The 12530-nt window shown below is 37.3% G+C and overlaps 1 protein-coding gene across 1 annotated transcript in view; it reads right to left on the bottom strand.

Annotated features, from left to right (window-relative positions):
• Window positions 1-12530, bottom strand: part of TRHDE (thyrotropin releasing hormone degrading enzyme) — a 216919-nt gene that overhangs the window by 99487 nt on the left and 104902 nt on the right. The gene's annotated exons all lie outside the window — the stretch shown is intronic.

The following is a 12530-nucleotide window of genomic DNA, read 5'->3' as shown; positions in this document are numbered from 1 at the left end:
TTAGATGGAGGCAAATGTTCTGTACCAAACAGGCAGTAAATAAAAGTACTAAAAATAACAAATGAATGAAGTCCTTTTGGAGAAGCAGATATTGTGACAATCAGCAAATCAGTACACGAAACTATGCAGAAGCTAGGCAAGGACAAGGGGCCACACGTGAAGAGATACACTTGACTTGTAAACTCATCCAGCATTAGTATTTTAAGGATCAAAAATTATGTCAGTATTCCAAAAAGTGCTCATGAGAGAAAAATGTCACCAACACAGAAAAGAAACTGTGAACTACAGTTGACTCTCAGAAGAGTAAAATAATCTATCATTTTGTAAATGAGCTGGAGTAGGGAAAGACAGAGAGCATAAAAGGCTAACTAGCATAGTTTTTCCATCTTCCCATCAAATTTTGTCATTTTTTTCTCTAGAATATCATCTCTTTTTTCTTCTGCTTCTGCTTTTGTGAGTTGTGTTGTTTCTTTTAACCGTAGGATGGAAGTTCATGTGATTGAATGCAGATTAAACTGTAACTACACTAATGCTTACTCAGTTTTACACAGCTGAGCCAGCTGCACAGATTCCTTTTAAAGGCAATGGAAAGAGAAGCAAGCACGTCAGCTACTCTTAATTCATCTCATCTGAAGAAATATATCTGAAATAGCACAGATAAAGTGTAAACAGTGTAAAAAACACCTCCCTGAGTTCGTAAAGTCTGAGAAAGTATCTTGCAGGCTCACTTATAAATTTATTTCAAGCAACATCAAATATCAGGAATAACAATCATGCAGATATCAGTGTAAGTCTTTCTCACAAATTTTCACCTTGCTGCACTTGTTTAGGTATAAAAGCCAATTGCTTTGACATAAAAACTAAAATCAGGAAGTATATTGTTATGGAAACCACCACCATGGTACCCAAAGTAAAAGAGCAGAATGAGATACTGAGGAGAAGAGAACTGCCAACAAAAATTACATAGCTGTATTTCAAAGAAAAGATCTAATACATCAATTTTCTACAAAACATCCAATGGCCCACTTTGTTTTTGCTTCTCTCATTAAAAAAATAAAAATAAAAATAAAATAAATCACATTATTGTTAGAGTTTTTATTACCAATAATTTCTTTTGCTCACCTTTATTTGAAGTGATAATAACAAAGCTCAGATCACATATAGGCACTAACAAATGTTCCATTCTTTCCTAAAGCTATTGATTTAAGATTAGAATCAATACACAGTTTGATTGCTACTAGCCTATACCTAGTATATACTAGTACTCTTTTTTTTTTACGTCAATCAGTTATGTTAAACATACAGAAACATTTCCCTCCTTAAACTATGTATTCTGTGCCATACTATAACTGAATATAACTGAAAAAGTTTTTAGAAGAAAGATTTGAAGGAATAGCATGGAAAGCATAGCATCACATTTTGGAGAAAATATTCCATGGGCAAGTAGAGACAGGCGGGAGACAAGGCCATAAACTGTATTTGTTCCAGATCATTTGCTCATTTCATTTCCAGCCTGAAAAAGGACCTTCCTCTAGTCTGAGGCAACACTAGTTGCTTTACAGCTCCACGTAGGAGAGTCAAAAGCCTTTGGCATGGTGAATGGCCAAAGGATTTCTGAAAACCCAGTGTCTCCTAACTTCTTATAAAGACCAGAGCTGGATAGGGAGACAAAATCTCCTTTTGCAGAAGTTAACATTAAAGCAACTTAGTTATACATGTACTGAGTTATTTATCCTTCATACACTTTACAGACCGCACTTTGCTGAAATAAGAAACTGAACTCATCAGACTATAGAGAATGGGCTCTAGAAGAAATTCTAGGAACTAAACTGCCCCCAGCAACTCTCTAACAGAGCCTGTTTGCAAGAACAGTCTACACCCCATTTCCAGAAGTTCTGCACTCCATACTTGGGTACTTCCAGAACATGTAGATGGATGCAGCTCCGATGCAGCTTCAGACATAACATAACAACTGAGTTATTTTGATTTCACAGAATCACAGAATCACAGAATTGTAGGGGTTGGAAGGGACCTCCAAAGATCATCGAGACCAACCCCCCTGCCAAAGCAGGTTCCCTACACCAGGTCACACAGGTAGGCGTCCAGGCGAGACTTGAATATCTCCAGAGAAGGAGACTCCACAACCTCCCTGGGCAGCCTGTTCCAGTGCTCCGTCACCCTCACCGTAAAGAAGTTCTTGCGCACATTCGTGCGAAACTTCCTATGCTGCAGTTCCTGGCCATTTCCCCTTGTCCTGTCTCCACACACTGCTGAAAAGAGTCTGGCCTTGCCCCTCTGCCCCCCACATCTTAGATACTTATAGACCTGGATCAGGTCCCCTCTCAGTCGTCTCTTCTCAAGGCTAAACAGACCCAGCTCACTTAGCCTTTCTCCATAGGGGAGATGCTCCAGGCCCTTCACCATCTTTGTGGCCCTCCGCTGGACTCTTTCCAAGAGATCCCTGTCTTTTTTGTACCGAGGAGCCCAGAACTGGACACAGTACTCCACATGAGGCCTTACCAGGGCAGAGTAGAGGGGGAGGATCACCTCCCTCGACCTGCTGGACATGCTCTTTATAATGCACCCTAGAATGCCATTGGTCTTTTTGGCCACGAGGGCACACTGCTGGCTCATGGCCAACCTGTCGTCCACCAGGACGCCCAGGTCCCTCTCTGCAGAGCTCCTCTCCAGCAGGTCATCCCCCAGCCTGTATTGGTGCATGCAATTATTCCTCCCTAGGTGTAAGACCCTACACTTGCCCATACATTTCCCATGTATGTATGTAGATGTATGTATTTCCCATACATCTACCTCAAATTGATAGTTCCTGCAACCTGTTCCCTCCGCATGGGAATCAAGCAAGTCCAATACAACTAATTCATCTTAAAATTCTGAGTTCCCCTTCTTATACATTAGCCATCAAGTGGCCCCTCATCCAGTAACCCCAAGGTATGATTGCTGTCTGCATTCAAGGCATGAACAACTTTAACAAAATCAATGAAGATCACACACTGAAGAGGACACTTCCAAATTCTGACTAAAATGTTCTGAATACTGACTGAAATGCATCTCTTCTTCATGAAACATGCTGAAGAAAGAGATATTTTTAGAACTCCAAATGTAATAAAAACAGCATTTCTTTTTCTTAAGAATGTAGAATATATTTTTACACTGTTCTGTCAAGTGGAAGCCTAAGGATATCCACAATCAAATAGGTTTTTAAGAAAATGAGTATAATTTCATTTCACCTCAAAGTTCCTGAATTCATACACTATTCTGTATTTTTTAAAACAGAATAGATAACTCCATGATTCAAGGTTCATTTAAAATATTAAAAGAGCATGTTATAAAGCACTCATACAAAGAACGTACATTTCCACATTATTTTTGTAATCTGAACATTAGCCAACATGTAGTATCCAAGCCACGTTTTTCAAAACAATCATTCTTTGTTGGTACTAAGCAACCACAGCTGGATGCTCTATGAAATTTAGCTTATTGGGAAAAACACAGCATGAATTAAACTGAAAGAACAATGAACATCAGACATGTAACAAGAATGTGACATTTAAAAAAGAACCTTTACATAAAATTAGGAACCAAAGTGAAGTCTGTCAAATCTTGCAGAAAATCTGACACAAAAAATATGTTTTGACTAAGTCACATCTGCAGAATTTATTCCATTGCAGATACAGAACAGTGTGCATTTCTGTAAACAACTTTTTAAAAACCTGTTTGGCTGAATCGTTGTGTTACACCACAAGTACTGCACTGAATTAACTTGACTACCAGCATCAGCATTTTAAAGAAGAGGACTGAGAGATGTGAGTAGCCTGGTGCAATGTCTGTTGAGCAACTGGTGTGACCTTAAATAAATCAACTGACATCTCTTCAGTTCCCCTGCGAGAGCAACTAACAGTTAGGTAACCACCATCAAATCCAGGTTGTTGCATTTAAATTGTGCTTTCTAAAGCAAACATATTCACCATGTACGGTTCTTTCTCCATAAAAGAAGTCCAGTCATTCCTCATCTCCCACCCAGAAGATCATGCTGAAATGAGCTCTGCCTTCCTATTTTTGTAATTTGTACCGTCTTAGTCGACAGCCTCACTGATAGACTTGGAACAAGTGCCCTGTTCACACTTGCCATTCCAGTATGGTACTATAGGGAGCTCCTGAGACACATCTGTTGAAACTCTTCCATGGAGCAGAGATCACTGCAAAGCCTTCTCTGGAGTTCTTGAAATGTTTCTGTACCTCATCTCTGGAAACTTCAGAAGTACTCACAGATAAATTCTTTTCAGGGAATGAACAAGACCGCAACATGAGGCACCAGCACCAAGTTTTTCATTTTCAGAAACTGAAACTAATCACCACAGTACACCAGTGTGACTAATTTTCTGTATTCTCCAACAGCACATCAAAATACTACAAGAAAAATGAAGCTTAATACAAATGAATTTCATGAATGTGAATGTTTCCTTATTAGATTACAAATAACATAATGTTATCCTAATATATATAACATGGCAAAAACATAACATGTTTGAATGAATTCCTAGAGGCTTTCGCTTTGGAAAATCCATGTAAAAGCCTTGAAAAAAGTGAGGAAGACCGGTATATGCAGACTATGCATACAAGTACAAGATGTGACACCATGAGCCCAATACTTAAATTCTTAGTCCAGGCCATCATTTAGTGACACATTGAATCACCCTAAAAATTTAATTTAAAACACCTTAAAAATTTAATTTAACTTAAATTCCACAGCTTACATACATAAATTAAACAAGTAACTACACAATCAGCTGAATTTGAGTCTGACTGATTTCCATGATCGCAGTAATGAATTATTAAAAAGTGGCTACCCACACTGAAAGGAGTTAAAAAACTACCTCTTCATATTTTATTACATAGATAGAGGGAAAAAAAAAAAAACAGGTATTTTTGTCTTCTTTACTTTATAAAATATAATTTCCAATTGATACTTGCTTATCAAGCAGTGCATACCCACAAGTTAAAATGCTGCTGATATTCAGCAGTAAAACGAGGATAAATTTTAATAAACAAATTAATCTTACTCTGTTCTTAAAACTTTACTTGCAGTCTAGTTGAGTCAATATTTTTAAAACCAGCAAGTATACCTATAAACCTGTAATTTACTGTGCTAAATCATCTAAGATGCATAACAGCATCTTATGTTGTTTTTATAGACTGTAAGGCCATTTATCTGATGCCAAAACATCACGGAAAAAGCAACATTATATTCAAGGAGAACTTTTCACTGAGAAATCATAATCATTTTCTATTCTGACAAACACAGCTGTTCTAGGCCTGGATAATATCAAAATGGTCAGATGGCAAGATGAGCTTTGGTGAAATGTTTGTCTTAGACAAAAATACTCTTGTAAATTTTAGGAACATGACACAATGAACAAAATTCAGGAGTAAAAGACCATCATGTTCTTCAGGTTTTGTCATACCACTTTCTTTGAATAATGAAATGCTTCAGTCGCCTAGACTGAGACTCCATTTACAACTGCAGTTTTATTTAGCCTGGCCACCAAAATCTGTTATATGTGCTGACAGCACCACCAAGGAAAAAGCACTTTATACTTCTTCATTATGAATGAGGAAACCCTCAAGAAATTATAAGCAAAAAAGGTTGATGACATTATTTACATAGATGGGCCATCATCATAATACAAGTAAGCAGTGAATAAACCAGTGTGTCTTAAAATCCACTGTAATAAGGTTCTCCTCTAATAATAAAACTAGCTCCACAATTCCATGTCTTCCATTAGAAGTAATAGATGAAGATTTTCCCTTTTATGATGGAACATTTACTAAAGTGTTTCCATGATCACTTTTGCTTTACTTTAAAGAAGAAACACATCACCATTTTGCCAACCAACTCCACTGAGAATCTAAAAGCAAATTAAGTAAAATAAAACTAAAAATTTGTGATGATTCTCCAACAGTTACTACTGTGGAGATAGGTATTATGAGATAGCTATCTATTAATCCAGTCAATGTGTTCTGTAGTGATACTATGTAGCACTATTTTTTAATAGAATATTTTGCTATAATAGAACAAAATTTAGAAGTCTATGTTTCTACACAATTTCTCTTTATCAACCACACAATTAATCTCATAAAAGATTGAAATCAGGTCTGTTTGACCACATTTATTTTTATGAAGCATGAAGATTAACATTCCTTCATATTTTTAGTTAAATAAGCACCACTTAAACATCTCAAACCATTTGTCTAAAATGGATTTATTTGCAACTAACTATAATTAGGCATGTCATTCTACTTCTTCTCTTTCAATACATCTTTTAGGCTTCAGAAGTTCTCCAGAATTCAAATATTCCTTTAGAATAACAAGAACAAAAGAGTATTGCTAAGATTGTTCTAGACAGCTACATCCTGAACGAGAGTCCTCTAGACCTGCAAAATCTACAAGTAGTCTGTTATGCATAGGCTGTTCCAATAGTAATTTCTTCCCATGGAAACTACAACAGATACAAGAGCACAATAATGCTATTTGATAGAGCAAATTCTCAGCTACAAATCAGTATTTCTCAGCACAGACACCACCATTAGCTATGCATTTTTGCTAGCAGTGAATGAACACCCACATGCTGCACTTGTAGAGGTCTGCATGGTGTTCAGAATGTGACTTGTCTTTCACGTCATTGCCCACTACCCACTACCTCACTGTGCTCACATCCCCTGTTTGGTCTCCACAGATGTTCAGCAAGCATCAATGCACGTCAGTGGGTGCCATTTTTCTGCATGGAGGAACTCAATGACACACAGTTTCTTCATACACACTTCCATGTCAGACACCATTCTGTCAGACTGCCCCTCTGCTGCCATCTATCACACAGCAACAAAATCTAATAGGATATTGGCGGAAAGGTTCAACCTCTACTTTCACACCACTGACATCTACTTCTGATGCTGTGAGACAACATAATAGAAAAGGAGGCATTATTTTCAGACAGCCCTCTTTTGGTTGAGTATTTTTTCTTTTGCTCTATGTAAGTTACCTACAATTATTTTCTATTTCCAATTCTTATAATTTGTACACAATTACTTCAACATTTGTAATTGTTGCCCTTCTTTCATCAATTTCAACTTGGGTATGTGCAAAAGTTATCCCTCATCTTCACTATGGAATTGTTGTTTTATTCCTTTTTGTCACTGTCAGGGGAAAAAACAGAAACTAAGAAACTACCTCTGAAGGCTTAAGAAGGTACCACACTAAGCTTTCTGTTTTGTCCTTTGCTAAAAATTACCATTACAAAGTAGAACTGGGAGACCAAAAATGTAAGTACACTTCAGGAACTCCAGTGCATAGGTATGTACTTGGTGCTAGCCCACCTTCATCAGCACTTATGCCATGAAAACATATGAGCCACAGCAAAACAGTTCTGCTTCTTAACTTCTCATTGGGAACAGAAGCATAACAAAGGATGGCAGGGCACATCTTGAGGCACTGATGCAATTTTTTGCTTTGATTGCCTGCTCTAAGTCTCGAGAGCTGTCATTTGCCATTGCCTTTGAGAAGGAACAAGCAGAAGACAATCATTGCTGCCTCTTCCTGATTGCTCTGCCTTGCACTGGCCTGACTGAGCATTCTAGTCTAATGCACCCTTCTTTAAAATAGTGTTTTGATTAACATTTGTTTTCCATTGTTATTACTTTTTTTATGCATAATTTTCCCCAGCATGGGGAAACTAGTACTCCTGAATCACTCTAGGTGTGTAGCTGTTTATACATCTCACACAGAGGTTTCTATGATTCTTCTTCAGAAAACACTACATAACCATACATTTAGCAGTGAAGTAAGTTACTGACTGTTTTGAGTCAGGACGATGCTCAGATGTACCTGCTTGGCTTTACACACTAGCACTCCATGGGCTGGAGCAGGATTTCCTGCATACTTGAAGTCAGGCACTCTTGGGACTGCTCTGAACCTAAAGATTTCACCAACTTCACATTCCAATGGTTTTCATACTGGAAGCTGTGAAGATCTAAAACATTCTTATCTGAACAGGAATTGTTTTCATTATAAGATACATCCTCTGATAAAATGCATTACTCTCAAATGGGTCTTGGAAGCACCTTCTACAGTCTGGGCACTGACCTTCCGTCTTAGCAAGTCAAGGAACAGACACCACCATCAGACACACTCAGATAGCTTCATGACATTCACGGGTGACATCACAGCTAAATTAGACAGGAAGAACAAACCTTTACAGGGAATGAGTTGCAAAGTGACCTGAAATGTATTGTAAGAATTTTAACTAGGTAGCCAGATGTCATCTGAACATTCCTGATTTAGTTAAGTGAATAATTAAAAATATAATCTGTTTCACTTTATTTTATTATTTGTTAGTGTTTGTCTAGTATTTCTTATAGTGTTCATGAGCTGCTCTCACTTTCAAGTGGTCACTGCACACAACCATTTTGTTAGGCAAAGATTGTCACAATATCTTTACACTTATGAAACTGAGTGGATTTCATACCAATACTAATATTGGTTTCACTGGTCAAAATAGATGTTTTGGTTTTTGTTTGTTTATTTCAGCGTTAGGATCCGTCCAGTTTTCTGAGGAAAAGAAGTGAAAAGAATGAAGATTTTAGAGAGCCTTTCCACTGACTCTTCTTGTAAAACATGATACACTGTGAATTTTCAGAGAGAACTATAGGGAGAGCAAGTTACTACTTCCAGTATCTTAAATCCTCTTTTGCCAGAACTGTTTCTTGCGACAAATGGGAAACTGATCATTTTTCTTTGTGTGGATTTTTAGTTGTATAGTCCTTCTAACATTGACCTTGGGGAGGTTGCCTCCCCCTTCCTTTATAACTATTAGAAATACATCCTCCTTCCATCAGACTGTTGCAGAAAGCAGGAAAAATCTTTTTTAAAGAAGTGGCACAGAGTTACACTGAAAAACAAATTATACAGACAAATGTTTAGAAAATAATTATTTGGGTTGCAAAGTCTGGGCCAGTAACTGATATCACTACAGAAGCTCATTTTGCTTACAGGGAGGAAAAATTGAATATTCTTCTCTATCTCAGCCACACTCTTCCTTGCTTTGATTATTGCTTGTCGCTTGCCAAGACATATTCTGCTGGGAGTACACTTTGATAGCTACACTCCAGCCTACTGGACTTGCCTGCTCCGATTGCTACCAGGATCTGCAACCAGCACACTTTAAAACATTCAGAAGCATGATGGAAACAACTTCAGATATTATCTAACTCTCTACACTGTCTTTGGTGCCCTTTCATCTCTTCTCTTATCTGGCTGTGACTGCTCATGTACAGTATGACTTCTTTACTTCTATCTGGGATATCTCTCTAACACTGTTCTGGGTCTGGTTGCTCCCTCAGTGATGCAGCTGTCTTGTTTCTCTGTTTCATTACAGCTGGTTCTTCCTTGCTGATTGTTGTTCCTCATGTTATCCTTGCTGCACTTTCTCCTCTGTTGATGTAGCTCTCCAGGGCTGATTCCTGCTGTCAGTTATTTCTGGTGTGGAAAGGCTGTCATGCTTTTTGCCTTGATTTAATAATTCTCAGATCCACTCTTGTGTTCAACAGGCTATATTTCCCGCTGCACTTGGGATATAACCACTTTTCCTGTCATTGTGGGAGGACACTCACTTACTTCCAGCTGCACTAGGAAAATATATCCACTCTCTGATGTGAGCTGAGAACCTTGAATCATCTACCACCACTGTTTGTTTATTAATGTACTATCACGGCTTCTTGTTTATTTCCACATATTTGTGGCCTTAGTGGAGGATGACATGCTCTTATGTAAAGGACTGCTATGATAATGTTTGGCTTTCGAAAGAAGCAAGCACCACTGTCAACAGCATAAGTGGAAATACTGTGTGCTACAGTGCCTGTTTCACTCTGCTAATGGATTACCTGAATACCATTCTTCGGGGGTTTAGTCATGAACCTTTTAACACATGCAACCACTGGGGACAAGAAAGTGGAAATGAAAAGTATACTCAGCTCCAAGGCATTTAAATATCACAGTTTCAATGGTTACCCCTGAAATGTATAGGAAGAGTAAGGACAGCTGAGTGTCTAGCAGACACAGGCATTTTAATGGTTTCTAATTGATTTATGCCATACTGATGACAGTAAAAATAATGAAATGACAATCTATGACTGTCATTTCACTGCAGAAAAATGAGATAGGAGAAAGTTTCACAATTTCAATTTCAGATAGAAGATACTAGAGAGAAAAGAGATCACATGACAACCTAAGGTCCCAGGGAATATCAGGTGGATATTTTGAATAAAAATTGAAAGAGAATGAAAAAGAAAAAGAAAAGAAAAACACACACACACAACAAAAAAAAAAAAAAAGTAGGGAAAAGATACTGCATGTAGTCCAAGACTGTTTAAAAATTAATATTTTAATAAAGACAGTAGAAAAGACCTCACTAATGGTCCTGACCAAAAGTTTACAAGAGTCAAAAGCAACAAATTCTCAAGAACTTAGTATTCTTCAGTAATTTGAAAAATAAGCCAGCAATCAACTAAAAAGCCATCCATGAAAATACCACCAATAAAATCCCTTGCTCAGGGCTCACTGTGTAAGGAGAGCTTTGAGGCACTGGAAAACATTTGAATAAACACCCGACGAGGTACATTTCGGATTTTATTAACATACTATTCGTCACAGTATTGATATTGGCAGAGATTAGAGAGCTAGAAGGATAGGCAAAAGTTCTAGCTATCTCATAAAAGAGTTCATTTCATCAACAAGCGAATTGATTTTAAGTGCAAGTTGTGCGTGCTTGCATACAAGATTACATAGAAATGAAACAAGAATGCAAAATCTACAAAACGTTAAGTTTGTTCTAATTTATTTTCAGAAGGAAATAGAAGCTTAGAGGAAAGTACAGAAACAGGGAAAAAAGCAGCTATGAAGTCACTGGTAAAGTTTCTTCTGATGAAAGACTCTATTCAAAACAAAAGGATGAATGGCTTGACTGAAAGGCAGATGGATGACTTATTAGACAGCAAAACAAAGAATTTATGGGTAAAAGTGTCTGTGTTTTAGTCTCCCTGCCTAAGAAAGTGCAAAAGTAAATTCTTTCATTGCCATTTCTCAGGTTGGATTGCTAGATCAGATAAATGAGTTAAAATTTACAGGGACAGGTCCTGATATGAACTCATTCGACATCACTCAAGGCTCCAAGAGAGCTGACCATTGAGAAGCTGACTGGAGATGCTGCCTTAATCCACTGAGTATGGCCACTGTTACAGTAAAAATGAACCTCTAAATAAACAGACAGATACAATACACAGATTGTACTCCGATTCACAGACAAAACACAGTGATCCTATTGGCATGTATAAAATAGCTAACAATATACAGATGTGTCTTAGAGTCCTATTTATCATTTCAATGTAAATAAAAAATTCTTTGTGTTTGTAAAATGTTCATATGATGAAAAGATTAGTGCTAAGTATTACAGTGTACTGTGTGATATTACTATTATCATATTAATTAGAAAAAATCATTAGCTTGAGATATTAAGATACTGATGTGAGATAAACCTTTGAATCAGCTGAGGTTCAGCTATCACCAGCAAATATGATTAAAATATTTAAACAATGAGAACACTTCAATACTCAAAAACCTGCTGTTTATTATCACTTACTTGACCAATAATAATATTTTCAAAGGCAGCTAAAATTTTTTTGAAAATGTTATTTGGGCTCTTGATCTACTCCAGTACTTTAGAATATTTTTCTAGGTATTTTATGTTCAAATATTACATTCTATATCTATTAAACATTTTTACACAGATGCTCTCATCTGTCCACCCCTAAATGAATAAGAAACTCTAACAGAAGATGAACATCTTGAATTTGTTGCTGATGGGAATAACTGGCAACTGCAAGAAAGGATATACTCTCTTTTAGCCCTAAATATCTGCTAGATAAACTGGAAGCTCAGCAAGCAAGTCAGTGCTATGCTGCAGCTGTCTTGTTACAGTCTGATGCTAGGCAGCTAATGGTGCAGAAGGAAAATATTATCCAGTACAAGCGTAACAGTCGAAAGACTTCTTGTCTGGAGCAGAGAGATCCGTTCCAGTACAACCTTCCTAGTGGAAAGCTACAGGAAACAGCGTCTGCATCAGGTATCAAGCACATTTAGTCATGAAATTAAAGCACAGTATTGGACACCACACCACAAAGCAGAGAATCATCATGTGGTGTGATGGAAATCTCCAGTTTTTGGATCATAGGCTAACAGCAAACCCTATCATAGGATGGAGAAGGTGGAATTGTACATCTCTCCCACTCTTCTATGGAAGTCCCAAAGTTGGTTGAATCATTCCTATCAGTAAAATACAATTTGAAATTGCCTGAATTAATACATAGTCCCTCTCCACAGCATAATTCTGTTCCTTTGCTCTCACTCTTCTGCAATGACCTGAGTTTTCATTGGTTGATAGAAAAAAATATCTCATACATCA

This window comes from Meleagris gallopavo, chromosome 1 (genome assembly GCF_000146605.3).
Source record: "Meleagris gallopavo isolate NT-WF06-2002-E0010 breed Aviagen turkey brand Nicholas breeding stock chromosome 1, Turkey_5.1, whole genome shotgun sequence".
Taxonomy (NCBI): domain Eukaryota; kingdom Metazoa; phylum Chordata; class Aves; order Galliformes; family Phasianidae; genus Meleagris; species Meleagris gallopavo.
This window is presented reverse-complemented; position numbering and strand designations above follow the sequence as displayed.